The 13769-nt window shown below is 42.0% G+C and overlaps 1 protein-coding gene across 3 annotated transcripts in view; it reads right to left on the bottom strand.

Annotated features, from left to right (window-relative positions):
- LOC123727792 (chromobox protein homolog 7) overlaps positions 1-13769 on the bottom strand; it is a 148867-nt gene that overhangs the window by 120188 nt on the left and 14910 nt on the right. The window contains exon 2 of one of the 3 annotated variants that reach the window (XR_006759676.1): positions 6993-7111. The exons of the other annotated variants lie outside the window; for them this stretch is intronic. The gene's annotated coding sequence lies outside the window, so the exon portion shown is untranslated. The remainder of the gene's footprint in view (positions 1-6992; positions 7112-13769) is intronic. 3 annotated transcript variants of the gene reach the window in all.

Raw genomic sequence — 13769 nt, 5'->3', positions numbered from 1 at the left:
TTCATTAGGCCCAGACAAACGGCCCCACAGAGCCACTGTGCTCCAGGGGCCGCCTCTCCTCACACAGAGAGAGGAGAGAGAGGGACACCCGGCTCCCGCACTCTCCACTGAAAAGGAGGACGGTGGACAAAAACGCATTGTGCGTGGATTTAAAAAGGAGCTTACGGCTTGCCATGGAAGAAAAAAAACGTGCTTTTGGAGAAGAGAATAATGAATCCGCCTGCTGATGCACCCTCAATGAGATGAAGAAGAGCACTGTACGCCGGCGCACCAATAGAAAGAGGAGGAAAAGAAAGGGATGAAATTGGAGGCAAATGACACTTGAATGTTTGAAATAACTGACAGCTGCACAATAGGACAGCAAGACAGACTGCAATCTGCACACGGACAGATGAATGGATAGAGGCTTGAAAAGGACAAACTAAATACATGCACACAGATAGTCAGTTCAAAAGGAGAAATGGATAAATAGACAGCCATGAAAATGGACATGAAAGGTAAAGCTGTGCACAGATAAACAACCTAAACAAAGAGAGTGATAAGAAGAACGAATCACGGAAGCCATGTACAATATTTGCCTATAAGTACCATGACTGAAAAGAAACATAACTTGACAACTTGTTGACAACTGTCAACAAAGCCCTCCAAAAAAAATCTAAACTTGAGGCATTCTTTGAAACTTCACCACCATTTAAAAGTGGAGCTGTTCAGTTATATTCTTCAGTGTTCAGGTTGTGGGCCCAGGTTTGGAGCGTGATGCTTCAGCAGCTACAGAGCCAATCTTCAGCTCTGATGGAGGGCTTACTGTGCCAGTCACTGTGTCCCTGAGAGCATTCCACAGTACAGTACGGGATAACCACCTAGCCTCAGGTATACGTGTGTGTACACGCCTACATGTGTGCGCGAGTGTGCCTGTGCATATCGCTGCAGCTCCTTCCAGTACAGGCCGTGTGCTGTAGGCGGCTGGGGAGCAGAGGCTCTTTGGGATGAATGTGTTTCTTGTGCTCGGCAGTGTGGAGGTGACTGGGTATCAGGTCACACTCCTCCTGCTTCTTACTGCATAGCACAGACATTTTCCATTCTGTCAGCGCGAGCACACTGGCTCCTTCCAAACTCAGCGCCACTTCATTAAATGACTTTAGACTCTTGGCAGAGGCAGTGGGAAAAGTCTATATTAACTGTGTGTGAGATGCACTGGGCAGCCAACAAAGGCCATAGTTGTTCGTCTGCAGTGGGTGCTGCTGAGGGGGATTTCTAGGACTAGAGGGGTACCCCTGGCCCTTACACCGCGGACGACTCTGCATCCCCACACCCCCCTCAGGGGGTCTGACCCCTATCCTACCTCAGCGGAAGTGTGGTCAGAGCTGTGACTTAGTAAAGTGACTGAAACACCTGGCCCAGCTACGTATTGGGGGAGGGGAGGGGGAGCCGACGTCACCCTGCAGGGTCCAGCAGGTTTCCTCATTTGTTTACAGGAGGTTGGTATGTTGTGCAGTAGGCAATGGCCATGTGGGCAACTACATGCTGTAGTTACAGAATGGGCCGCACCGGAAAGTCAGCATCATCTGTTGTAGTGTTCTTTCTACGTCCAGTTAACATGCATCTGCAACCGCATCATAGTTTCCCCCTTTGATTAAAAAGCTATGTGAACATATTAGTGCATAAGCCAGATGATCGTAAACACACACTTCCAGCTCAGTGTATTACCATGCTGATGTACTGTAAGTAAGCATTTCACGGTAAGGTCTACACTTGTTGTATTCGGCGCATGTGACAAATAAAGTCGGATTTCATGTAAGCAGTGTACACTTGGTGGTGATAGATCTATGAGCCTTACTGACCTAAAACGAAGTCCCGCTGCAACATTCAAAGTTAGTATTAGAATTATTATTCTTTGAGGGCGTACTTTTGACCCTCTCTGCCATACACTCGTAGGGCTGGGCCATATGGTCAAAAATTATATCTGGATTTTTTCAAAATTATGGGCAATTCACAATATATATATAAAATATATATATATTTAAGTTCTATAAATAAGCTTTGCTGTTAAAAGTCAATACATTGCATGTCAAACAGTCAGGCAATAATCTAATGAATTCAGGGCTTGTAAAATTATACCTAGGCTAAATATAAGCCTTCCACAAACATAAGACCCACTAATAATGTAAGTATTTTGTTCCCTCTGCTACCGCACGGCAAGCGGTACCAGGCCGCCAAGTCTCCTGAACAGCTTCTACCTCCAAGCCATAAGACTGCAGAACACTTAATCAAATGGCTACCCAGACTATTTGCATTGACCTCATTTATTTATCATTTCTTTGCACTGACATCCTTACGTCGGATCTATTCTCACTCACTGGACTCTACCCACACACTAACACATACTACACACACACACACTACATACGCTCACATACACACGCATATTGACACCACACACATACTTTCACACTCTTCACATACGCTGCTGCTACTCTGTTTATTATCTATCCTGATTACCTAGTCACTGTTACCCCTACCTACATGTACATACTGTATTACCTCAACTACCTCGTACCCCTGCACATCGACTCGGTACTGGTAGTCCTTGCATAAAGCCTCGTTATTGTTACATTATTATGCTACCATTTCCTTTTTTTTGCTAATCTTTTCTTACTTTTTAACTCTGCATTGTCGGGAGAGGGCTCGTAAAGAAGTATTTCACGTAAAGTCTACACCTGTAATAAAATGTTGTTATTTGATTCATCATTTGCTCCACAGCCAGAGATAGAGAAGACAGGGGGAAAAAAACACAATTTAGCTACCTATAGGTCGCTATAGCCTTCATATTTATTTTGTCATTATATTGTTTTCACAGAATTTTAGCAATTAAATAATTAATTTTGAAATTATCTGAATAAATGTTCCATAAATATTTTTACCAAATAGTGCTATATTCTGTATACTACCCCTACCTTGTCACAACACAACTGATTGGCTCAAACGCATTAAGAAGGAAAGAAATTCCACAAAATAACCTTTAACAAGGCAAACCAGTTAATTGAAATGCATTCCAGGTGACTACCTCATGAAGCAGGTTGAGAGAATGCCAAGAGTGTGCAAAGCTGTCATCAAGGCAAAGTGTGGCTATTTGAACAACCTCAAATACACAACACCTTTTTGGTTACTACGTGATTTCATATGTGTTATTTCATAGTTTTGATGTCTTCCCTATTATTCTACAATGTTGAAAATAGTAAAAAATAAAGAAAAACCCTGGAATGAGTAGGTGTATCCACACTCTTGACTGGTACAGTATTTTTATATAAGATCATTTGAGAACAAACCATCACCAAAATAAAAACTAGACAGTCAGGGAGAATCTACTATTTAAAGAAATGGCATGGCATGGGGCCCCCATTGATTTTGTTATAACGTTTGGGTTTCTCAGATGGCATAATAACAAGGCATAAGCCATGGCCAAATGTGTAGAATTGCAGGAAACTAGCTTTAAAACTGTAAAATTCTATGATTGGTTAGGATTTGCTCCGGTCATGGCGTAATGACCAAATTTCTACGTCCATGGTCGTCTGGAGTCGGTCGGTGCTCAGTGGGTGAGGATGCTTGTTACGGTAAACGTAAAGAGGGTAGGTGTCACGGTAGGTGTCAGTCAGAGCTGGGAGAGGTGACATTAACTAGAGAGAGAGAAGAGAGAGCAGCAGAGAGAGAGAAAGAGAGGGGGAGTGAGAGTGAAGGGTTGTCCAGACTGTTTTCACAGTCTTGCTTTGACCACCAGACGACAGAAAGAGAAAAAACAGTTATGAGCTGAATATAACAGTATACCAGTGGAATGGAGGACAGTAGCAGGAGACACTATGAGCTGGACATAACATTATACCAGTGGAATGGAGGACAGTAGCAGGAGACACTATGAGCTGGACATAACAGTATACCAGTGGAATGGAGGACTGTAGTACTGAACATAACAGTATACCAGTGGAATGGAGGACTGTAGTAGTGAACATAACATTATACCAGTGGAATGGAGGACTGTAGTAGTGAACATAACAGTATACCAGTGGAATGGAGGACTATAGTAGTGAACATAACATTATACCAGTGGAATGGAGGACTGTAGTACTGAACATAACAGTATACCAGTGGAATGGAGGACTGTAGTACTGAACATAACAGTATACCAGTGGAATGGAGGACTATAGTAGTGAACATAACAGTATACCAGTGGAATGGAGGACTATAGTAGTGAACATAACAGTATACCAGTGGAATGGAGGACTGTAGTACTGAACATAACATTATACCAGTGGAATGGAGGACTGTAGTACTGAACATAACAGTATACCAGTGGAATGGAGGATTGTAGCAGGTAACCCAACTGTGGTTTGTGACTACTATGACTTCTCATTGTAGCCAATTCAATTGCAGTAATTGATTATTGATTATTTACTGATTATTCGGCAATATCGTTACCGATTCGGTAACAGAATTACGAGTTTTAATCACTTAGTAATTAATTATTTTTTTTAAACGTTATATCAGTAAAAACACTATAACTAAATTGGTAGGTCTCCCTTTACTTGTTACTTCTGTGAACTTTCATTATCCTCCCTCCTCATAAGGGAGAGAAATTTGAAAATATCTTAAAGATATGTGGGGTTTTGATAACGGAATTACAAGGCAATGTTTCTTAAACTTACAGAAGGCAAATCATTTCTCCAAAACGAAATATAAAAGCGCCGATATTAGCTGGCAGGGGTATTTATTTCAACGTTGTGTTTTCATGTATTTCTAATACCTTTTGAGACCGTTTCTGGAAGACGTTGTCTAAGACCCCTTTACATCTGCTTGACCAGAAATCAAAGCCTTTGCTTATTCCACATTTTTGGGATGGAAAATGGTTGAAAAATGTACATATATGCCTTCCTTTCCCAAAAATATAGACTCTTGGCTTTAATTTGACACCCAATTTGACATGCCCCTATGAGCCTCACATGTTGGTGCTCATGGGTCCTTTTAGATGAACTGGCCCAAGCTAGACTAAGCTACCTCACCAAACCTCAGCTACTCAATGGTCACCTTTTATTGCAAACCCAACATCAAGGGCATTTAATATTCCTTTTCACCGCAGAAAAGCAGCGGTGATGTCAAGATTTACTGCTTGTTCAAGAGAGGTACAGTAAAATTGACGTGTTGCCTGTGTCCGAGCACGGTGCAAGGCTGCCAGGGAGCAGACAGGCCGGGGGCAGCAGGGAGAGGGCGAGAGAGTTCTCCTGGGTCAGGAATCCATCACTGTCCACAGGTTCCCAGTCTGCCCAAATGCCTTCCCTAATTAAGATTTTAATCTTGCCATGTCAAGACAAAAAGGAAAGGCCAATTACCCACAGGAAGGTTACTGATCCCCTCAATGCAGGAAGATGATTGGTCTGTCAGAGAGGGTTAACACAGAGGCACACACGCACACACATACATACAAACATACACACTCACAGAGGGCCAGTGTATGGGATTATGGGGGAGAAACAATCAGAGTTCTCTGCTCTGTTTATCCAGACTGGCGGAGGAGCCCTTTCAATGAGCTGGTTCAGCTCAGACGAGCTCCCGCCGGCTCCAGCGCCTGTTTATGTAGACATTGTGGACTAATTTCAAGCCTTGAGCAGTATTTTGTTGGGCCTTTTTTTTTTTACAGGGAATGTGTACATCGTCGTGCTGCAGATCTGAGTTCCACACTATAGGGTTGTTTCAGCCAGGAAGCAAAGCGGGCCAGCGAGTTGCACAGGGGGATTAGGAGCAAATAATGAAGAATAACAACACAACAATATAGCACAGTTCTTCTCACAGTATGGTTTTCGCACTGAAAGTCAAAAGCAGTAGACTACTGTATATCCTATCCTTCGCATGAAATGTCAAGATGTGAATGGAGCTCTGTGCTGAGTGCTGTCCATCTCTCTCCTTTATCAGCACTACCCACACAAACACCTACAGGATCAGTCCTCCCACATTCCAAGGTAATCCACAGGCACACTATATTGGTTTTCCTTCTAGTGTAAGCTTCCAGATGGGGGTCAGCCGGCAGGTCAAGGAGACTTTAGTAGGCCATGTAGGTTCAACTTCAAAGGAGGTCAACAGGCCTGGAACAACTGAGCCCTCAATTGTGGCTTATTACCTTCTCGCTCGTCGACTACACAGACACATCCCAACACAACACACGCCACATGTTCCTGGAGGCACATTGTCAATAGACTTCAACATGTCGCATGGTTGAAAATAGTAAAGAGGCGGCAAACGACTGACCGGCAATTATAACGCATTATGGGTAAAGTGGTACTCAAATGGTCCTCGCAGCACTTCTTCGCAATTTGAAAACAATGTAGAAAGAGGGTAGCATTGACATTGAAGTCACATAATTTTTGCTGTATCAGCGCCAATCAAACTGCCCAATTATATACGTTTATAAAGTTGCAAAGGTGTCAAACATGCTTGATGGTGTTATATGTTTTCACAGCCAGCAACTTACTTAGACTGCATTATGTTGGGTAATGGTAGAACGTCACTGCCCCCTAGTGGTTATGAGTAGGCCAATGCATGGCTGGAAGAAAAAGGGCCTTAACTGAATACAGTTGATTTAATGTCCTTTAAAGAAGGCAAAAAAATAAAGCTGAGGCAAGATAAGTGAAACGTCCCATTGATACTGCCTGCTGTGTCACCTGCATTACCAATACATTTTTTTTTAAATCACCTACCCTCCAATTTTCCATGGACATTAAACATCATTAAAGCATTTCTGTATGAATTACCTTACAGAAAGATATATATTGAATGCTTTTTTTCTTCAATCATAAATCATACTTGAGTTATGTCAAGATATAGAACATGTCCCAAAAGCATCGTAGCACTAAAATAATCTTTCATCCATTTAGTTTCAATAGAATTAAGAAGATATTAGTGATACGATGCTTTTGGGAACCCAGCCCAAGTAATCTAAATTGCCTCACCTGTATTCATGTATTTTACAGTTGTTTTGGGAGTTCAGCGCCCTCTAGATGTCAGTGTTTCCTTTTCTATGAAATGACATATAATCACTCATCATATGGGCATTTCCATGTAAAAGAACCTATGAGAGACAACGTCAAGTTAATAGGAGCAGTGTTTTCCATAAGCAGCGGCTGTCGACTAAATAGCTGATAACAGACTCGTTGTAAGCTGGCTACTTTTCCACGTCAGAAAATACCTAGGCTTCTTTTAATTTAAAAGTTTCAATGCGATGGTCAGAAAAGTATGTATAGCTTTCTCCCGTTAGAATGAGCATAGGCATCTTCTAGTAATCTATTGATAGGACAGGCGCCTGTCAGTCACAAAGCGAGCGATGACACGGAAACTGCTGGTCTGTCCCGCCTCTCTGTACCTGTGTTATTTTTGTACCCTCTGAGGAGTTGTAGTCGAATTTCTTTTCACAGAGGTGGGAGAGTATGATGCTTCTTCGTCGTCTCCTGGTTGTGATTTACACATCCCATGTAATGTAAGTGGTAATGATGAGTTGAAAACCACTTGTGTTGTTTTGTAGCACATTCATTCATTTATTTTGCGTCTCTCATAGGCCTATACAGCCACGGAGTGGGGCGCATAGGCTATTTACCGTGCTTTGATTGAAGACGGAACAGCAAGTGTTGACTAGTTTATAAAAGGTGTCGAACTGACTGAATAAAGTCAATCTCCCTTTGACATTCATAAATCATACAGCGTATTTTATATGTCCATGGTATCGCATCGCAACAAGTAAACCAAAATCTTGTTTGTATTTTCCTAGGATTGGAAGCCCATGTCGAGACTTGCCAGTGTCCACTAAAGTCACTCATCAGCGTAGCCTAGTGATGGGTTGTTCGCGAACGAACGGCTCTTTTTGAACTGATCTGTTATGTGAACGAAACCTGAATCGTATTGGTGAGAGAGACGTTCATTTGGCTCCCTAATTTGCGTACCGGTAGGCTACTATTGACTTGGCAATATATCTGCAAATAAATAATGAAAACATTCAATGAAAATGTTGAATCCTCACTGCAGGTAGTGGAGAAAGCCTCATTCTGGTTCAAAATATGATATAAGAAAACAGATTGAAGGTTATAAAAGCTAATGTCATGATATCTATTGTAAAGTGGTTGTTCCACTGGATATCATAAGGTGAATGCACCAATTTGTAAGTCGCTCTGGATAAGAGCGTCTGCTAAATGACGTAAATGTAAATATTTATATGGTATTATTCAAGATATTGATATAGATCTACTGATTTGAACACAACTTTTTTTCTCAGGTTTTTGCCACAACTAAATTGAAAGACTCACAAACATCCTGCCCCCTCCCTTGTCAATACCACCCACAGTAATTGATTGACATGCTAAACTCTTAAAGGGTTCAACAAAATTACACATTCATTTTCACAGCAGCAAGGCCAAAAAAAATACATAATTTGAAGAAAAAAACTATTGTGGCAATTCAAATCTTGCAATACATATGACTAATCTCAAGAGAAGACAGGTCCAGATCATATAGGCCTAGCTTTAAATCAGGGATGGGCAACTGGTGGCCCACTTACTGTTGAGAGTTAGAATAATAGAATACACAAGGTGCAATTTTGAAATGTGATTTTGCATCAGCAGTCACTCAATTAGCCCATGTCCGCAAAAACGTTTTAGATTGGTAAATGAGTATAGCGGCCTGCTATCTAAACTTGTAGCAAGCATGGTCGAATTACCGACCGGGTTGTGGCCCACTGACCATCATTTATCATGTAAAAAAACTGCAAACATTTGCCTCCACCCTATAGTAAAATGTGTAGAATTGCAGGAAATCTAAATTACGTTTTAAAGTTCTTCTCTTTGCTGTACGCTGACCCACAAGCTAATGTGGGTACGCAGGCCCCCACCCCCATCAAAGTTGCCTTTCGCTGGTTTAGAAGATATCCAAAACTACTAACACACGGAATTCATATATTTTCAGTAATTTAAATGGTAAAATCATGCCTTTTACTCAATACCACAACAGGTTATACGAATCTGGGAAGGTAAAGTCATTATTAGTATTCAATAAATTAGCTGTGTATTTTTTGGATTGAACCAAGGCATTAGAATGTATCAGAGGTAGCGTTGCGCTGTACCAAAACGTCTGTACTTTTTCAATACTAGAACATGAAAAACGTCTCGGTACTAGAATTTTGGTTACTTTCGGTACTTCAGTCAAATGTCTCATGGATCAACTCTATCAGACACAACCGAAGTCCTCCTTATAGCTCGAGGCACCGTGCCTGCTCCACTTACTCATTGCTAACCGGCACTGGGAGTCTGGGCTGCATCATGTTAACTCCCCACTCATGCTGCACAGAAGTTAATAAACTTGAATAATGCGACACGGCAAGTATAAATGCTGAAACTGAATTACTGTTCGCAAACAGTGGTGTGTATTCATGGATGCCAAGTGAAGCCGGGCTTCCCCCCCAAAAATTGAAGAAAAAAACATTTAAAACAATGTATCTTTCATCTCTCTGTGTTTCATCATTTTATTTAAATTTGCAAGAGGCTGAATTTGTCTCACCGGAGAAAGCATCTGTGCAAGCGAAACAGTGCCCCTCTGTCTCTGTATGTGTAACCCATCTACAGTATCTGATGCTGTCTGGTCAAAGAGTATGATATTGTTGCCACCTGTAGCATTGAATGCAAGGGAAGCGAGCATATATATTTTTTTATAATAATAGCCAAGCGGCGTTGAGTTAAACTGACTGAGCTTAACTATGAATGATCCTGGGTTTGGCTTCACACCAATCACATCTAAAAGCCAAACGTCATTAACAGAAACAACTTGAATTGTTGCATCTCGTTCTGTTGTCCTCCGGTGGCTAGCTAGGTTGAAGATAGGGATATGGACTTGTGGTTTTATTTAATTCTCCGTACTGGACAGTGATTATAACGGTGATTCTGATACAACCATAAATTCATACATTATGCCTCTGACTTGAGAGGATGGAAGTGTAGTAGGCTAATGTTAACTAGCTGGCTAATCGTTGCCCATGAAAGGAAGTTAGGCTAGCAAGCAAGAATTTTACCCAGGTAGCCTAGGACAACAATAACTAAAAGTGTGTACTGTATGAAAGAGTCATAGACCATTTCGGCAACATGAAAGAGAGGATGGCATTGGGGTTTCTCTACAAATAGGTGTGAATCAATGTTTCTTCTACTTACGCACACACACAACATTTTTTCGATTGCTAAGTTAGTTTAGCAGCCAGCTATCTAAACGTGTTATCATGGTTGAATTACCGGCCGGTGATTTTGTTATTCAGTCTCGCTCACATATCATATTAAAAACTGCAAAACATTCCTCTACACCCTATGGTAAAATGTGAAGATTTACAGAAAATGAGTAAACCGGGTGTGTAGAATTGCACAAAACTTAAATCTAAAAACTCCACTGTCAAGAGGGGGGCCATTCAAATGTTTTGATCGCAATGGGAGCGTGGGGGGTGGTATGGATGTGGGTACAGAGTGGATGACGGATCACCAGCTCAAGCTGAACCTCGGCAAGACGGAGCTGCTCTTCCTCCCGGGGAAGGACTGCCCGTTCCATGATCTCGCCATCACGGTTGACAACTCCCTTGTGTCCTCCTCCCAGAGTGCTAAGAACCTTGGCGTGATCCTGGACAACACCCTGTCGTTCTCCACTAACATCAAGGCGGTGACCCGATCCTGTAGGTTCATGCTCTACAACATTCGCAGAGTACGACCCTGCCTCACACAGGAAGCGGCGCAGGTCCTAATCCAGGCACTTGTCATCTCCCGTCTGGATTACTGCAACTCGCTGTTGGCTGGGCTCCCTGCCTGTGCCATTAAACCCCTACAACTCATCCAGAACGCCGCAGCCCGTCTGGTGTTCAACCTTCCCAAGTTCTCTCACGTCACCCCGCTCCTCCGCTCTCTCCACTGGCTTCCAGTTGAAGCTCGCATCCGCTACAAGACCATGGTGATTGCCTACGGAGCTGTGAAGGGAACGGCACCTCCATACCTTCAGGCTCTGATCAGGCCCTACACCCAAACAAGGGCACTGCGTTCATCCACCACTGGCCTGCTGGCCCCCCTACCTCTGAGGAAGCACAGTTCCCGCTCAGCCCAGTCAAAACTGTTCGCTGCTCTGGCACCCCAATGGTGGAACAAGCTCCCTCACGACGCCAGGACAGCGGAGTCAATCACCACCTTCCGGAGACACCTGAAACCCCACCTCTTTAAGGAATACCTAGGATAGGATAAAGTAATCCTTCTAACCCCTAGATGCACTATTGTAAAGTGGTTGTTCCACTGGATATCATAAGGTGAATGCACCATTTTGTAAGTCGCTCTGGATAAGAGCGTCTGCTAAATGACTTAAATGTAATGTAATGTAATGGTACACAGACCCGCGAGCAACTGCGGCCCCTCGTGATGAGTTCAGATTTTTTTGTGGCACCCACCCCCATCAAAGTTGCACATCCCTGCTGTAGGTAATGTAACTGTTTGTTATATGCTTTGTGGACTCCTGCCATGACAGATGTTAATCTCCAGTTTAGTGATGAAACAAAAGGTGTGGTTGTATTTATTCTGAAACTCTGTCTTGTTATTGTTTCGACTTTAGGCCTAATATATATCTCAAGGTGGAAAATCATATGAACTAACAGGTTATAGAGCAAACAACGTAATTATCATAATTGTGTTTCAGCTTTGAATTGTTACCGAAGACCTTTATAACCACAACCACATTATTATTCTTCCTATAGCATATATTAAATGTGTTTATTAGACTGTTAGAATGTTGGTGCGTCATTGGTTGGAAGTATCAAAAATTAGCTTTGGGCCCACGTTTTACACTAGGACTTTGTAGAGTCAAGGATATGTTTTGTATAATTCTATCTAAACAAATATTGTTATATTTTTACATGGATATATTCCCATGAATATTTCTTCATGCAATTCATGCTTTACAATTGTTTATGCAACCTTTTATCAATCCTTGGTGCTTATGTTTGTGCACCTTGCGGGATGATATGCATCTGATGCAAATGTGAAAGGGGACACACGCTAACATATTCTTTTGCCATTATTCTTTTTTTTTCTACGTTAATTGTATAACCTGAGATTTTTTGTATTCTCAAAAATATTTTAGCAAAGGGGGCATTGAGTTTTCAATATTGGTGATGTGGTATAACAGGAGATCATCTGCAAATAAGTTTAATTTATATTAATGTTTACCAATACCTGTTACGTTTGAGTCTTAATTCTTTCTGCAAGCTGTTCAATTGCCGGTGCAAACAGGAGGGGGAAGAAGGAACATCCCTGTCTTGTGCCCCTTTCTAAAACAATTTCATCAGATAATGTATTATTCATGTATATTTTTACTTGAGGATATTTATACAATATTTGTATTAAATGTATTATTTCAGATCAACAGCCATTATTGATAAATATACTGTATATCTTGTTTTAGGTTAATTGTATTAAACTGAAACTGTTCTTGTATTTGTTTGTAAGTGTATATTTTTAATAAACCCTGTTTGATTGATATGTATCAAGTCTGGTAAGACTTTTGCTATTCTATTGCTTATAAGCTTTTTTAGTATTTCATTGTCACAATTTATTAAACTTACGGATATATTATGTGCAGGGGACTCTCCAGATTTTCCTGGTTTTAATATAACTGTTTGATACATGGAACTAGGCTGTACTGAATTAAGTGACGTGTGTTGTCAATCCTGTAAATAGGGGGCCTACTTTGTCCCAAAATGTTCCATAGAATTCCATGGGAACGCCATACATTCCTGGTGCTTTTCTCCGTGCAAATGTTTTAACAGTATCTAATATTTCTTCTTGGGTGATTCTTTAAAAAAACAAATTGTCTGCTGATAAACTCTTTTAAACTCCCTTTTTCAGGACCCTGTCTTCCAAACATAATTTGTAAAAATCCAAATAACTTTACAGATCTTCATTGTAAAGGGTTTAAACACTGTTTCCATGCTTGTTCAATGAACTATAAACAATTAATGAACATGCACCTGTGTAACGGTCGTTAAGACATTAACAGCTTACAGAAGGTAGGCAATTAAGGTCACAGTTATGAAAACGAAGGACACTAAAGAGGCCTTTCTACTGACTCTGAAAAACACCAAAAGAAAGATGCTCAGGGTCCATGCTCATCTGTGTGAACGTGCCTTAGGCATGCTCCAAGTAGGCATGTGGACTGCAGATGAGGCCAGGGCAATAAATTGCAATGTCTGTACTGTGAGACGCCTAAGACAGCGCTACAGGAAGACAGGACGGACAGCCGATCGTCCTCGCAGTGGCAGACCACGTGTAACAACACCTGCACAGGATCGGTACATCCAAACATCACACCTGCGGGACAGGTACAGGATGGCAACATCAACTGCCCGAGTTACACCAGGAATGCACAATCCCTCCATCAGTGCTCAGACTGTCCGCAATAGAGGCTGGCCTGAGGGCTCGTAGGCCTGTTGTAAGGCAGGTCCTCACCAGACATCACCGGCAACAACGTCGCCTATGGGCACAAACCCACCGTCACTGGACCAGACAGGACTGGCAAAAAGTGCTCTTCACTGACGAGTCGCGGTTTTGTCTCACCAGGGGTGATGGTCGGATTTGCGTTTATCGTTGAAGGAATGAGCATTACACCGAGGCCTGTACTCTGGAGCGGGATCGATTTGGAGGTGGAGGGTCCGTCATGGTCTGGGGCGGTGTGCC

This window comes from Salmo salar, chromosome ssa16 (assembly GCF_905237065.1).
Source record: "Salmo salar chromosome ssa16, Ssal_v3.1, whole genome shotgun sequence".
NCBI lineage: Eukaryota > Metazoa > Chordata > Actinopteri > Salmoniformes > Salmonidae > Salmo > Salmo salar.
The sequence above is the reverse complement of the archived record's forward strand: the minus strand, read 5'-3'. Positions and strand labels throughout refer to the sequence as shown.